This window comes from Myotis nattereri (assembly GCF_964212035.1).
Source record: "Myotis nattereri genome assembly, chromosome: X".
Lineage (NCBI taxonomy): Eukaryota > Metazoa > Chordata > Mammalia > Chiroptera > Vespertilionidae > Myotis > Myotis nattereri.
Genome location: NC_138078.1, coordinates 92,133,373 through 92,150,802, shown reverse-complemented (window position 1 = coordinate 92,150,802; position 17,430 = coordinate 92,133,373). Strand labels below are relative to the sequence as shown.

The window sequence follows — 17,430 nt, the reverse complement described above, 5'->3', positions numbered from 1 at the left end:
GAGGCCAGCATTATCTTAATTCCAAAACCAGATAAAGACACTAAAAAGAAAGAGAATTACAGGCCAATATCCCTGATGAACATAGATGCTAAAATTCTCTACAAAATATTAGCAAATCAAATCCAGCAATATATTTTAAAAAATTATACACCATAACCAAGTGAGATTTATTCCAGGATGCAAGGCTGGTACAATATTCACAAATTAATAAACATGATACATGACATAAATAAATTGAAAGACAAAAATCACATGATCATATCAATAGACACAGAAAAAGCATTCGACAAAATCCAACACCCATCTATAATAATAAAAGCGTAATATGCTAATTAGACCAGACATCCTTTCAGACGAAGGCCGGGCTGTGAGGGAAGCCCAGGTCCCGGGTGCCAGAGGGAAGTCCGTGCTGGCAGCAGGGGAAGGAAGGCCTACTCTTGCACAAATTTTGTGCATCGGGCCTCTAGTTTTTGCTAAAAAAAACTCAGCAAAGTGGGAACAGAGGGAGCATATTTCAACATGATAAAGGTCATATATGACAAACCTACAGCAAACATCATACTCAATGGGTGAAAACTAAGAGCATTTCCCCTAGAACAGGAACAAGACAGAGATGTTCACTTTCACCACTCTTATTCAACATAGTACTGGAAGTCCTAGCCACACCAATCAGACAAGAAGAAATAAAAGGCATCCAAATTGGAAAGAATGAAGTAAAACTCTCACTATTTGCAAAAGACATTATATTGTACATAGAAAACCCCAAAGCCTTAGCCGGTATGGCCCAGTGGATAGAGTATCGGCCTGGGGACTGAAGAGTCCTGACTTTGATTCCTGTCAAGGGCACATGCCCAGGCTGCTGGCTTGATCGCCAGTATGGGGTGTGCAGGAGGCAGTAGTCAATGATGCTCTCTCATCATTAATGATTCTATCTCTTTCTCCCTCTCCCTTACTCTCTGAAATCAATAAAAATATTTTTTTAAAAGAAAACCCTAAAGACTCTACTGAAAAACTAATAGCTTTAATAAATGAATTTGGCAATGTAGCAGGATACAAAATCAACACCCCAAAATCAACAGCTTTTTTATACACTAATAATGAATTCACAGAAAGAAAAACTAGGCAAATAATTCCATTTACCACTGTAGCAAAAAAATTAATATACTTAGGAATAAACTTAACCAAAGAGGTAAAACTCTGAAAACTACAGGACATTGAAAAAAGAGATAGAAGATATAAACAAGTGGAAGAATATACCATGTTCATGGATTGATAGAATCAACATCATTAAAATGTCCACACTACCCAAAGCAATCTACAGATTCAATGCAATCCCTACTAAAATACCAATGGCATACTTCACAAATATACAACAAATACTCCAAAAAATGTATACGGAACCAAAAAAGACCCCAAATAGCTGCAGCAATTTTGAGAAAGAAGAAAAAAGTTGGAGGAATCACAATACCAAATATCAAGTTATACTACAAAGCCACTGTAATCAAAACAGCCTGATACTGGCACAAGAACAGGCATATAGATCAATGGAACATAACAGAGAATCTAGAAATCAACCCAAGCCAATACACTCAATTAATATTTGACAAAGGAGGCAAGAGTATACGATGGATTCAAGACAGTTTCTTCAATAAATGGTGTTAGTAAAATTGGACAGATAGCCCTAACCAGTTTGGCTCAGTGAATAGAGCTTTGGCCTGCAGACTCAAGGGTCCCAGGTTCAATTCCAGTCAAGGACATGTACCTTGGTTGTAGGCACATCCCCAGTAGGGGGTGTACAGAAGGCAGCTGATCAATGTTTCTCTCTCATCGATGTTTCTAACTTTCTATCCCTCTCCCTTCCTCTCTGTAAAAATATCAATAAAATATATTTTCAAAAACCAAATTTTAAAAATTGGACAGATACATGCAAAAAATATGAAACTAGACCACCAACTTACACCATACACAAAAATAAACTCAAAATGGATAAAAGACAAATGTAAGTCATGAAACCATAAAAATACTAGAAGAAACTATAGGCAGCATAATCTCAGACATCTCTCATAGCAATATGTTTATTGCTATGAGAGATACACCTCCTAGGGCCGTGGTCAGCAAACTGCGGCTCTCAAGCCACATGCGGCTCTTTGGCCCCTTGAGTGTGGCTCTTCCTAAGCCTTAGGAGTACTCTAATCAATTTAATAACAATGTACCTACCTATATAGTTTAAGTTTAAAAAATTTGGTTCTCAAAAGAAATTTCAATCGTACTGTTGATATTTGGCGCTGTTGACTAATGAGTTTGCCGACCACTGTCCTAGGGCAAAGGAAACTAAAGAGAAAATAAACAAATGGGACTACATCAAAATTAAAAGCTTCTACACAGCAAAAGAAACCATCAACAAAACAAAAAGAGGGTCCACTGCATGGGAGAACATATTTGGCAATGATACATCTGAAAAAGGGTTAATATCCAAAATATATAAGGAACTCATACAATTTAACAAAAGGAATACAAACAATTCAATTAAAAAATGGGCAAGGACCTTAGCAGGTTTGGCTCAGTGGATAGAGTGTTGGCCTGCGGACTGAAGGGTCCCGGGTTCTATTCCAGTCAAGAGCATGTACCTCAGTTGCAGGCTCCTCCCCAGCCCGGGTCCTGGTTGGGGTACAACAGGAGGCAACCAATCGAAGCGTTTTTCTCACATTGATATTTCTCTCTGTCTTTTCCTCTCTCTTCCACTCTCTCTAAAAGTCAATGAAAAAATATCCTCGGGTGAGGATTTTTTAAAAGTGGGCAAAGGACCTAAGTAGACACTTCTCCAAAGTGGACATACGGATGGCCAAGAGGCATATGAAAAAAATGCTCAAAGTCCCTGATCATCACAGAGATGCAAATTAAAACAACAATGAGCTATCACCTCATACCTTTCAGATGGCTACCACCAACAAATCAACAAATGACAAGTGCTGGTGAGGATGTGGAGAATAGGGAGCCCTAGTGCACTGCTGGTGGGAATGCAGACTGATGCAGCCACTGTGGAAAACAGAATGGAGTTTCCTCAGAAAATTAAATATGGAACTGCCATTTGATCCAGTGATTCCACTTCTAGGAATACATCCTAAGAAACCCGAAACACCAATCAGAAAGAATGTATGCACCCCTATGTTCATAGCAGTACAATTTACAATAGCTAAGATCTGGAAACAGCCCAAGTGCCCATCAGTAGATGAGTGAATAAAAAAACTGTGGTACGTTTATATCATGGAATACTATGCAGCAGCAAAAAAGAAGGATCTCTTACCCTTTGAGAAAGCATGGAGGGACTGGAAAGTATCATGCTAAGTGAAATAAGTCAGTCAGAGAAAGACAAGTATCACATGATAGCACTCATATGTGGAATCTAAGTAACAAAATAAACGGATAAATGGAGTGGATCCAGAGACATGTAAGCATGGAACAGAGTGAGGAATCTCAGAGGGAAGGCAGGGAGGGTAGGTCGGTAGGAGGTAGACAACCAAAGACCTACTATGCACATATGCATAACCCATGGATACAGATAATAGGGTGGTGAAGGCCTGGGGAGTGGGAAGGGGCAGGCTGGAAGGGGTCAATGGAGGGGAAAAAGGGACATATACAATACTTTCAACAATAAAGATTAATTTTAAGTAAATAAATAAATAAATAAATCCATGTGTTTGGAAAATTTAGAACATGTTTCCAAATATTTCATGGGTTAAAAACAGAGACTCATGGAAACTTTAAAATATTGAGAATTGAATAATAATTAAAATATTAAAGATCAAAATTTGTGGGATTCAGTGAAGACAGTACTTAAAGGAAAACTTATGGCCTTAAATTTGTATGTTATATGATATGTCCAGAATAGGAAAATCTATGGAGACAGAAAGTAGAATCATGGAGGATGGAGGGGCAGTGGAGGGGAGATGGAGAGTGATAGCTAATGGATACAGGGTTTCTTTGGGGCGTGATAAAATATTTTAAGGTTGATTGTAGTATTCGTAGCACCATGCTGTGAATATACTAAAAAAATATTTAATAGTATATTTTAAATAGGTAAGTTGTTTAGTATATGAATTGTCTCTCAATAAAGCTGTTATTTTTAAATCTTATGTTAGAATAAAATAAAGGCAAAATATGAATAAGCTAAGCATCCTAATTAAGAAGTTATAAAAAGACCAACAGACTAAACCTAATAACAGAAGAATGAAAAAGACAAGAGCAGAAATAGATGAAATAGAAAGCAAAAATACAGTAGATAGTACCAACAAAGCCAAATGATGGTCCTTCCTATGGCATCAGAAAAAAAGGCAAATCTTGGTAAGAGTAATCAAGAAAGAACAGTGTAAATAAACAATATTAGCAATGAACAAAAAAGCATAATCTACACTAATAAAAGAAAAACATGGTAATTGGCATATGACCACTACCCTTCCTATTGGCTAATCAGTGAGATATGCAAATTAACTGTCAGCCAAGATGGCCGCCGGCAGCCAGGCAGCTTGAAACTAACATGAGGCTTGCTTGCCTCAGTGATGGAGGATCATTGGAGGAAACCAATGTTCCCCGCCTGCGGCTGCAGGCCTCTGAGTGGGCAGTTTAAGAAACATTGTAACAAATACCGCTGGGCTTCAGCCAGCAGATTTGCAACATTGTAAGCAAAGGCCAGAAACCTACTTTCAGCACCGGGGGGAGGCCTAAGAGCTGGAGCCAAGCCTCAAGCTAAAGCTGGCCCAGAATAAAAAAAAAAGAAAGAAAAAAAGGAGTGGTTGGGAACTTCAGTCACCCCCAGCCTGAAAACAGCCCTCAGCCCCTCACCCAGACTGGCCAGGCACCCCAGTGGGGACCCCCACCCTGAAGGGTGTGTGACCAGCTGCAAACAGCCATCATCCCCTCACCCAGGCTGGCCAGGCACCCCAGTGGGGACCCCCACCCTGATCCAGGACACCCTTCAAGGCAAACCAGCCAGCCCCACCCATGCACCAGGCCTCTATCCTATATAGTAAAAGGGTAATATGCCTCCCGGCACCGGGATCAGCGTGACAGGGGGCAGCGCCCAAACCCCCTGATTGCCCTGCATCTCTGTGTGTGACAGGGGGCGGGGCCCCAACCCCCTGAGCAGCCCTGCTCTGTGCCTGATAGGGGGCAGCTCCCCAACCCCCCCCCCCCCACGGACCCTGCTCTTTGTGTGACGGGGTAGAGCCATAACCTCCCCATAGGCCCTGCCCTGAGTGTGACAATGGCGGCGCCCCAACCCCCTGATCAGCCCTGCTCTGTGGGTAATAGAGGGCAGTGCCCCAACCACCTGATGGGCCTTGCTCTGTGCGTGACAGGGTGGCGCCGCAACCTCCCCCTCGACCCTGCCTTGAGTGTGACAGGGGACGGTGCCCCAACCCCCCAATCTGCCCTACCCTGAGCGTGACTGAGGGTGGCATCACAACCTCCCAATCTGCCCTGCTCTGTGCATGATGGGGCGGCGCCCCAACTCCCCAATTGGCCCTGCTCTGAGCCCGACCAGGGGCTGCACCTAGGGATTTGGCCTGCCCTCTGCCACCCGGGAGCAGGCTTAAGCCAGCAGGCCATTATCTCCCGAGGGGTCCCAGACTGTGAGAGGGCACAGGCCTGGCTGAGGGGCCCCCCCTCCCCCCCCCCCGAGTGCACAAATTTTTGTGCACCAGGCCTCTAGTAATTAATAAACAGATATTTTAAAGATATGAAGATACTATGGTTAACTTTATGACAGTGAATTTGAAAACATGGATGAAATCATGGATGGATTCCTTGAAAAAGAGAATTTACCAAAATTGACTCAAAATAAAAACCCAAAGGGTCTTATAATGATTGAGGAAATAAAATCAGTTTAAAAGTCCTCGGCCACCCAAATAGGCTCTGATTGAAAAGATAATCCCAGTCTTATACAAATAACAAAAATCAATATTATTAAAAACATTTTATGGAACTAGAGATAACCTTTATATCAAAACCAGACAAAGTATTTTTGGGGGGAAAAAGCTATACATAAGCCTCACTTATAAACATAGATGTGAAAATTTTTAGCAAAATACCAGCAAGTAGAATCCAACAATATATAAAAAAATATGGCATGATCAATGTTGGAATGTATAATTGCCTTAACATTTAAAGAAATCTATCAAAGCTTGATTGACACATTCTAGCATTTATATGGAAGTATTAAGAATCAGAAAGAGCTGTGTCAATTTTGAAAAAAGTAAGTATAAAGAGAAGAGACTAATTCTACCAGATAGTAAGATACCCTACAAAACAATATATAGTAGTCAGGGTAACAATAGGCTATGCTGCAGTACCAAATAAACCCCAAACTTTTAGTAAAGTAAAATAAGTTTTATTTCTTGATTACATAAAAGTTCATGAGTTGTTGGGCAGCTCTTCAGTCTTCTATGCAGTTACTCAGTGATTCAGGCTTCTTCTATCTATCTTGTGGCTCCTCCATCTCAATATGTGGCCTTCAAGCTGCTTTGTCTTAGAAGTCATCAACATTACTTTTCCTTATAGTACCGTCTTCAGATCTAGTCACATGGCCCCAATCTAAATGAAAGGCAGACTAGGGAAGTAGAGAAGTACAAAGATCATTTGGTGAGTACTAGCTGCACCTGCCATATCATGCTAACAAAAGTAATACAGAATAAATACATAAATGGAAAGTCTTAGATACAAAGACTTTACTTAATGTAGCAACTTAATATACTATAAAATTGGCACCACAAACAAATGGAGAAAAGGTGAACTATTTAGTATATGGTTTGGGAAGAAGGGCTCACCATTTGAAGAAAAATAAAACTGGACCCCTGCCTACCACCAAATACAAATCTGAACTCCAGAGGACAAAAAAACAAACAAAACTAAATATGAAAACTAAAATTATGAAGTTAATAAAAGATAATATAGGAGCCCTGGCCAGTGTTGCTCAGTTGGTTGAGCATAGTCCCATTCACCAAAAGGTGACCGGTTCGATTCTGGGTCAGGACACATGACTGGGTTGTGGGTTCGATCCCAAGTAGAGGGCATACTGGAGGCAGCCTATCGATGTTTCTCTCTCAGCAATGTTTCTATATCTCTCCCTCTCCTTTTACTCTCTCTAAAATCAATAAAACATATTTTTTAAAAGATAATATAGGAGAATATCTTTGTGACTTAGAATTGAATAACCATTTTTTAACTAAACCTTAGAAGTACATGCCTAAGGCAAAAAAAAGATTAATAGTTTTGATTACATAAAAATAAGAATTTCTATTAAATGAAGGACACTATAAGCAATTTAATAGGTGACAGAAAAATGATATTTGCAGTATCTTAGACTAGCAAAAGATTAATATTTAACATATGTAAAGTACTCTTGCAAATCCAAAAAGACAGGAGTACACCACCATAAATTGACAAAATATATGAAAATTATACTCAGAAAGAAAACCAAAATGCTTAGGAATACATGGAGAGATGCTCAAACTCATTATTAATGAGATAATTGCTAATTAAAAGACAATTACAAATACATTTACACTTATTTGGCTGGCAATTAGAAAGCTGGGGCATGTCAATTGTTAATGACAGTGCAAGATATAGAAATTCCAACATACACAGTTGATTACATTTTATTCTGAAGCTTCTATTCCAAAAAGCAACCTAACAGTACTTAATTAAATTAATTATACATGTGCCCTATGGCCCAACAATCCCATTTATTTTGTATATATTCCAGAAAGCTTCTCACACAAGTCCATAAGGGGACATGAATGAAGACTTTCATCACAGTGTTTTAGGTAGTAGGGAGTTGGAATTCAGTCTAGATTCTGTTTCTAGGAAAATGAATAAGTAAATTAGAGTCAGTAAACACTATTATATATCATGCAACAGCTAGAAACTAAAGACTAGATGTACAGAGTAACATGTAACATTTTTTTAAAAATACCACTAAATGGAAAATAAACAGAATGAGAACCACAGCACCATACTTAAACTAAGTCATGCATAAAAATAATATAAAGTTTAAAAGAACTCAGACAAACAAAAATATACATATCAAATATATTATTTTTTCTTTTTTATTGATTAAGTTATTACATATGTGTCCTTATCCCCACATTACCCCCCATCCCCTCCAATCATGCCCTCACCCCCCTGTTGTCTGTGTCCATTGGATAGGCCTATATGCTGGCATATAAGTCCTTTGGTTGATCTCTCCCCCTTACCCCCACCCTCCCCTACCTTCCCTCTGAGGTTTGATGGTGTGATTAATGCTTCTCTGTCTCTGGATCTGTTTTTGTTCATCAGTTTATGTTGTTCATTATATTCCACAAATGAGTGAGATCATGTGATATTTACCTTTCTCTGACTGGCTTATTTCACTTAGCATAATGCTCTCCAGTTCCATCCATGCTGTTACAAATGGTAAGAACTCCTTCTTTTTTACCACAGCTTAGTATTCCATTGTGTAGATGTACCACAGTTTTTTAATCCACTCATCTACTGATGAGCACTTAGGTTGTTTCCAAATCTTAGCTATGGTAAATTGTGCTTCTATGAACATAGGGGTGCATAAATCCTTTCTAATTGGTGTTTCTAGTTTCTTGGGCATATAAAATATATTAGAACAGCTGCCTGTGGGGAGGAAAAAATTGAGGAATAGAGACGAAAGAAAATAAAGTAGTGGAAAACAGTATGGAGTGTCCTCGAAAAATTAAAAATGGAACTGCCATTTGACCCAGTGATCCCACTTCTAGGAATGTATCTTAAGAATCCCAAAACACCAATCAGAAAGAATATATGTACCCCTATGCTCATAGCAGCACAATTTACAATAACTAGGATTTGGAAACAGTCTAAGTGTCCATCAGTAGATGAGTAGATTTAAAAAAGCTGTGGTACATTTACACCATGAAATACTATGCAGTTATAAAAAAAGAAGAATCTCTTACCCTTTGAGACAGCATGGAGTGACCTGGAGAGTATTATGCTAAGCGAAATAAGCCAGTCAGAGAAATACAAGTATCACATGATCTCACTCATATGTGGAATCTAGTGAACAAAATAAACTAATGAACAAAATGGATCCAGAGACATAGAAGCATGAAACAGACTGATGAATCTCAGAGGGAAGAGGGTGGAAAGAGATCAACGAAATAACTTATATGCATATATGCATAACCCATGGACACAGATAATTGTGTTGTGAAGGCCTGGGGAGGGGATTGGGAGCAGGGTGGAGGGGGTTAATGGGGAGGGGAAAGGGATATCTGTAATACTTTCAACAATAAAGATAATTTTTAAAAGGAAATAAAGTAGTAAATAAATGAATAAAGAAAAAAGAAAAAGGATTTTATTAAACCAATGTAGATGTTATGATATGAAGGAAGGAATATGGTTAGTGTAATAATCATCATTACCTAACTGGCTAAAACTGTTATTAGAAAAGACTCAAAAATAATATGACTTTATTTATTTTTATTGAATTTATTGGGGTGACATTGGTTACTAGGATCATATAGGTTTCAAGTGTGGATTTCTATGTTATAAGATTTGTATAATAGACTGTGTGCCAACCACCCAAAGTCAAACCATCTTCTGTCACCATATATTAGAGAAAATAGTATGATTTTACAAAAATTATTTCTCACTCACAAAAGAGTCTCAAGTTAATGTCCCAGCTCAGGAGGGAGGTTCTGCTTCATAGGACCATTCAGGATCCAAGTTCATTTTATCTTGCACTCCTCTCTCCTCTAGGTACTTAGTGTTCTCTCCATTTGGCTGGTGCATAAGAAAAGAGAGATCATAGATCAAGCATGAAGACGTTTTATGAGGGAAAATCTGGAAGTGCCAGACATCACTTCTGCCACAATTTATTGTCTAGAACTCAGTTCTATGGCCACATTTATTATAAAGGAAAGTGACCATTCTCATATAGCTGGGTACCCAGGACAAAATAGACAGTATGGATACTGGAGAGCACTAACAGTTTTTGCCACCGTGGGCAAAAGCTTTGTGGAAGAAATTATAAAGTGTTATTAAGAGAAATTAGTAATCTAGGGTGTTGGTTTTAGTATCTGCTTTCTCTGATTATGTGCAACAGTTTTCAAATGTTTTCAGCCTCATTAATACCTTTCTCATGGCTGGTCCCCTCCACCTTTAATCCCACAGGAGGGAGGAATCAGGCAGGGATTGGAGTAAGTAAGAGAGTGGGCAGGAGGTCAATAATAGAGGCAGGGAGTAAACATGAGATTTGTACTTCCTCATATTTTCTGATACTATTGCAACCTTAAAAAATAAGGATTTCCCAGCCAGTGTTGCTCAGTGGTTGAGCATCAACCTATGAACCAGGAGATCATGGTTTGATTCCAGGTCAGGGCACATGCTGGGATTTTGGGATCAATCCCCAGTGGGGGGTGGGGGGCATGCAGGAGGCAGCCGAGCAGTGATACTCTCTCATCATTGATTTTTCTACATCCCCTTCCCTCTCCCTTCCTCTCTGGAATATATATATATATATATAATCAGCATGCAATCATTTTGCCATCAGGAAAAAGCAATAAAGTTATTTTCACTAAAAATAACAAGAAATAAATTTTAAGAAAAATTGATCATTACAAATATTTCCAACTTAAGAGAAGGCTTCATGCAAGTTCATTAGTCCAATTAAATTTTACAGTTGCATTTTTTTCTGCATAAGAAGTGTCTGTAAGCATTCTAAGGTATTTGTTAGGTTTTTAGACTGAATCCTTCTAAACAATGAAATTCTACTCTTCGCAAAGGGAAGAGCTATGAGGCCAAGGCAGCTGAGAGTGTGAGGGATGCAGAGACAGTCTGATCCTTCCTGTCTTGCCAAGATGGAGGGAAGGTGCTGTCTTCTGATCCCCTCCCATATTCCAGAGCCCCTCATTCTTTTCAGTCAGGCATCTGACTCTGTTGCTCACTCCAATATATATATATATATATATATATGAACTTGAGGCCTGATGCATGAAATTCGTGCAAGAGTAGGCCTTCCTTCCCCCAGCTGCCAGCACTGGCTTCCCTCTGGCACCCAGGACCTGGGCTTCCCTCTGGCCACCGGCAGGCACCAGGGACCCAGGCTTCCCTCACAGCCCTGGCTTCATCTGGAAGGACGTCCAGTCTAATTAGCATATTATGCTTTTATTATTATAGATATGTGACTAAGGTGGTGACCTGAGTAAATGCCTTTGGCCACTTACCTCCCTCTCCCAAATTCCCATAGAGATAACTCAGCTCCAGCACAGATGGGAGCACTGGTCTCACCAATGAAAACCAAAATGGGATTCCTCCTAGACCCCTGAAGCTGAACGTATCCATGAAGACTGGAGAAGTTTTGCTCTGAGGAGGAGCCTCCCGACACACACTTGATTCTTCTCTGTTTTTATTCATGGTGTCTCCCTGGACCATGTCTGCTGCCTCCGATCTGGTCTGAGGAGTGCAGCCTGCTAGGTCTCTTATCTCCATTTTCCAGGGAACTCAGAAGGAGCCTAGCCTGACTACAGAGTTGTTGCCTGCCAGTCCACCTCCTCCCTGTTGGCCCCTCAGCCAGGATTAGTCCAGTATCCAAGAAACTCACACCCACTGACTGTGCTGACTGCCCTAGACCAGTTGTTTTCTGGCCAAGTTCAAAGACAACTGAAAGTATATATAAGGTTGTGTATTGTGAATGAAGGGATGCCATGTATGTGAGTTTTTCAGGAGAGAGAAGCTATAATTACCAATACATTCTTAATGGGAAGTGTGACCCTCAAATATATTAGAAATCACTGGCCCAGAAGGTCTATGCTCATATTTGTTCTAAATAGGATAATGTATTGTCTTTTAATAATGAAATTAATAGTCATGAAAAGGAACCAAAATGGCAGTGCAGGTAAACACCTATACTTGCTGCCTCCCACAACCACATCAAAATTGGCTCACTGAGAAGTCACAGAAAAGGGGGCCTTAGAGACAGATTCAGGGAGTTAGCTCAGAATGAGATGTCACTGCCCATTGCTCCTCTGGTTGCAAGTCTCCTAGGGATCTCTTAGACTTTAGGAGAGGCAAGCCTGCGGGGAATGAAGAAGGGGAAGGGAAAGGTACAGGTATACTCCTGGGAGGGAGAGGGCACACCCTTTGTTTTGAGGGTTTTTAAAGGCTGAGAGTTTAAGGGAGGTCTTAAGGGAGGATCTTAATAGAGTATTCATCAGCTTATGTTGATGTGCCCAAATGAGATTTATTCCCTTAACTTTATCTGCCCTTGGGTGTGGTTGGCAAATGGTACTAACTGTATTTCTACTATCTCCCTGAGTAGGGTGATTTAAGTAATTTACCCTCTGGTTGGGGAGGAGAAATATAAACAATTCACTCCTTGGGTAGGGAAGATAAGATTTTGTGATTTACTAGATGGCTATAAACTGCTTAGCCATTTAACTGTCTCAGTTTCCCTAAACCACTTGTACTGGCTTACTAGCCTGTCTCAACTGGAGGCAATGCCTCTAGGCAGTGGAAGATGGGAAGCTGGTACTGAGCTCCTGTCTAAATTCTGATCCCCACAGAAGCACAGCCAGTACACAAAACAATGAGTAGAAAACCTTTTCTCACAGCAAAGATATATGACAAGAAAATGTGTTCTTTATGTGAGGTGAGTAAAGCAATCAGATCCCAAGTCAGTTCCACCCGTAGGCCTGAGGTTGAATTCACAGTTCTTACATGTTAGTGAACCCAAAGTACATAAACTAACCTAAAATTAATCTGGAATTGGTGAAAGTTGCATGGCCCAGCAGAGGTAAACTGCAAAGCAAGGAAATAAGACATTCAAAGATAGATCTAAAAAAATCATTGTAACAGCACAGGAACTTCATTTCTTTAATACAACTTTTTCTGTAATTCAACCTAGATTTGTCTTGTCTAATAGCACCATGACATACTGCATGTCTAGTCTCTTAATCATTAAGCACTTAGGACATCAGGTTCTGGTCAGCATCACATTGTCTTAAGAAAAAGCCTCAGCCTGTTCTTGTGCCAGTACTAGGCAGTTTTGAGTCCAGTAGCTTTGTAGTATAACTTGGTATCTGGTATTGTGATTCCTCCAACTTTGTTCCTCTTTCTCAAGATTGCTGCAGCTATTCAGGGTCTTTTTCAGTTCCATATAAATTTTTGGAGTGTTTGTTCTAAGTCTGTGAAATATGCCATTGGTATGTTAATAGGGATCACATTAAATTAATATATTGCTTTGGGTAGTATGGACATTTTAATGATGTTGATTCTATCAATCCATGAACATGGTATATTCTTCCATTTGTTTATATCTTCCTGTCTCTTTTTTCAACGTCCTGTAGTTTTCAGAGTACAGGTCTTTTACCTCCTTGGTTAAGTTTATTCCTAAGTATCTTAATTTTTTTGTTGCAATGGTAAATGGGATTTTTTTTTTAGTTTCTCTTTCTGAGAGTTCACTATTGGTGTAAAACAATGCTGTAGATTTTTGGATGTTAATTTTGTATCCTGCTATGTTTCCGAATTCATTTATTAAATCTAGTAGGTTTTTGTTTTTTATGGAGTCTCTAGAACAGTGATGGCGAACCTTTTGAGCTCAGCATGTCAACATTTTGAAAAACCCTAACTTAACTCTGGTGCCGTGTCACATATAGAAATTTTTTGATATTGGAAACCATAGTAAAACAAAGATTTATATTTTTGATATTTATTTTATATATTTGAAGGCCATTTAACAAAGAAAAATCAACCAAAAAAATGAGTTCGCGTGTCACCTCTGACACGTGTCTCATAGGTTCGCCATCACTGCTCTAGGGTTTCCTATAGAGATCAATGGAACAGAACAAAACAAAAAAAAACACAAAAAAAAACCAGAAATCGACCCAAGCCACTATGCTCAATTAATATTTGACAAAGAAGGCAAGAACATAGATTGGAACAGAGACAGTCCCTTTAATAAATGGTGTTGGGAATATTGGACAGATACATTCAAAAAAATGAAACTGGACCACCAACTTACATCATACACAAGAATAAACTCAAAATGGATAAAAGACTTAAATATAAGATGGAAAATCATAAAAATCCTAGAAGAAACCATAGACACCAAAATCTCAAACGTCTCCTGTAGCATTATGTTTACCTATACATCTCCTAAAACAAAGGAAAGTAAGGAGAAAATAAACAAATGGGACAACATGAAAATAAAAAGCTTCTGCACTGCCAAATAAACCGTCATCAAAATAACAAAAGAGCCCACTACATGGGAGAACACATTTGCCAATGATACATCTGTTCAAGGGTTCATCTCCAAAATATATCCTAAATAGAAATTTCTTCAAAGCGTACATACAGAAAGCCAAGAGACATATGAAAAAATGCTCAAAGTCACTAAACATCTGAGAGATGCAAATCAAAACAACAATGAGATATCACTTCACACCTGTCAGAATGGCTATCATAAACAAATCAACCAATGACAAGTGTTGGAGAGTTTGTGGAGAAAAAGGAACCCTAGTACACTGTTGGTGAGAATGCAGACTGGTATAGCCACTGGAAAACAGTATGGAGTTTCCACAAAAAATTAAAAATGGAACTCCCATTTGACCCAGTGATCCCACTTCTAGGAATATATCCCAAGAAACCTGAAACACTCATCAGAAAGAATAGATGCACCCCTATGTTCATAGCAGCGCAAGACTTGGAAACAGCCTAATTGTCCATCAGCAGATGAGTAGATAAAAAATTATGGTACATTTAAACAATGGAATACTATGTGGAAATAAAAAAGAAAGAACTTCTTTTCCATGTGCAACAGCATGGATGAACCTGTAGAGTATCATGCTGAGTGAAATAAGCCAGTCAGAGAAAGATAAGTATCACATGATCTCACTCATATGTGGAATCTAATGAACCAAATAAACTGATGATCAAAAACAGATCGAGTCGCCAAAACCGGTTTGGCTCAGTGGATAGAGCGTCGGCTTGCGGACTGAAAGGTCTCAGGTTCGATTCCGGTCAAGGGCATGTACCTGGGTTGCGGGCACATCTCCAGTGGGAGATGTGCAGGAGGCAGCTGATCGATGTTTCTCTCTCATCGATGTTTCTGACTCTCTGTCTCTCTTCCTTCCTCTCTGTAAAATATCAATAAAATATATTTTAAAAAAAACAAACAAACAAACAAAAAAAAAAAACCAAAAAAACAGATCGAGTCACAGAAGCATGAACAGACTGTTGAACCTCAGAGGGAAGGCAGGGGAGGGTGAGTGGGAAGAGATCAACCACTGAACTTGTATCCATATATGCATAACCCGTGAACGCAGACCATGGGGTGGTGAGGACTTGGTGGAGGAGGGAGGACTGGAACGGGCTGGAAGAGGCTAATTGGGGGAAAAGGAGAACCTATGTAATATTTTAAATAATAAAGAGTAAAGAAAAAGCTTCAGGTCTGTTTACCAAGGGAACAGTTTCAGTCAAACTAAAGATAGTATCTTGATCTCAGTTGTGTTTTAGCCCCAGGCCCATGGAAACAGAATGACCCTAACATGATAACCCTTATAAAACTAAGCAGAATGATGCCACAGCTGGTATCAGGACTTAATACAATGATCAACTACTTGCTACCCTGGACCCAACTAATCAGTAGAGCCCACAACACCAACTCCTTACTCACCATGATTAATGATTTTTCCTGTATGTAATCTCTCCTAAGAGCCATCAGGGAGCCAGGTCTTACAGCACTAGCTCACTGTTGTCTACCAACTTGGCACAATATCCTTAAATAAACCTTTACTTTCTGTGCTGCAAAAAAAAAAAAATCACCCAGAATGCAGCACAAAAAGGTGAAGTGGTATAAATATGCATAAGTTAGAAAACATGGCAGAAAAAATAGAAAGTATCAGAATATGCCTGGAGAAAGTTCCATAAATAGAGCCTAGAGCAGGGGTGGGCAAACTTTTTGACTCGAGGGCCACAGTGGGTTCTTAAACTGGACCGGAGGGCCGGAACAAAAGCATGGATGGAGTGTTTGTGTGAACTAATATAAATTCAAAGTAAACATCATTGCATAAAAGGGTACGGTCTTTTTTTTTTTTTTAGTTTTATTCATTTCAAACGGGCCGTGGCCCGCAGGCCGTAGTTTGCCCACGGCTGGCCTAGAGAGAATTCAGAAAAGGCAATATTTGAAGAGATTGTGGCACAGATTTTCAACAACTGAAGCAACATATGAATCTCTTACTGAACACAATCATAACTAAAGCGTCACAATCAGTGTAGAGCATAACTTTATCTAGCATGATATTTTCATGTGTTTGAGTTTTGGGAAATCACAAAGCCCTTGCATTGCCTTTTTTCTGAAGAAAGGAATGGAGAAAATGAGAAAGTAAGAAATAATTGTGGAAGAGAAAATCAAGAGCTTCTGTTTATATCTAAAACATAAAATTACATATGCATATATGTAAATGTGTATATGTTTATAATCTCCAGTGCAATATTAAATCTCTATTTTAAGAATAAATATGAAATCATCTTCAAGAAAGCAGCATTCTCTTTCCAGGATTCCAGTGAAAGAATACATTGAATGTTCAATAGTTTTTGGTGTCTATCACCCCATCCTTTAGTAAATATTTGTATCATTTTGTTCTTTTTGACTATTCAAAAGTTTCCCTTAGAGTCATAAGCAGGATGAGTCCACTGGGAAATGATGTCTATCAGCTCTTGTCAAAGTTACAATTTCTACACAGCTTATTTGCTTGTACCTTGTTCTCTACTATGGAAAACAGTATGGAGTTTCCACAGAAAAATTAAAAATGGAACTCCCATTTGACCCAGTCATCCCACTTCTAGGAATATATCCTAAGAAACCTGAAACATTCATTAGAAAGAATATATGCACCCCTATGTTCACGGTAGCACATTTACAATAACTAAACTTTAAGCTACAAGTAAGGTAATCAACATATCCTATCTAATAAAAGAGAAACATGGTAATTAGCCATACCTCCACTAACCTTCCCATTGGCTAATCAGGGCGATATGCAAATTAACTGCCAGCCAAGATGGCGGCCGGCAGCCAGGCAGCTTGAAACTAACATGAGGCTTGCTTGCTTCAGTGACGGAGGACTCCAACGTTCCCCGCCTGCCTTGACGGCCTCTGAGCTTGCAGTTTGAAACATTGTTACAAATATAGAAGCTAAAAAAAAACCCAGAAACCTGTTTTCAGCCAGCTGGGATCTCAGAGCTGGAGTTGAAACAGTGTTTCGATTATAGAACCCAAACAAACCAGAAACCTGCTTTCAGCAGCAGAGGCCTAAGAGCTGGAGCCAAGCCTCAGAGCTAAAGCTGGCCCAGAATAAAAAAAAAAAGAAAAAAAGGAGGGGTTGGGAGCTTCAGTCACCCGCCAGCCTGAAA

At 39.3% G+C, this 17,430-nt stretch overlaps 1 long non-coding RNA gene across 1 annotated transcript; it reads right to left on the bottom strand.

Moving 5' to 3' along the window:
* Positions 1 to 6,367: 6,367 nt before the first annotated feature.
* LOC308510871 lies at positions 6,368 to 14,623 on the bottom strand. Its single transcript, XR_013995444.1, has 3 exons — positions 12,770 to 14,623; positions 9,679 to 9,804; positions 6,368 to 6,604 (listed from the first exon to the last, which is right to left on the bottom strand). It is a non-coding gene; the product is annotated as an uncharacterized lncRNA (long non-coding RNA).
* Positions 14,624 to 17,430: the final 2,807 nt, after the last annotated feature.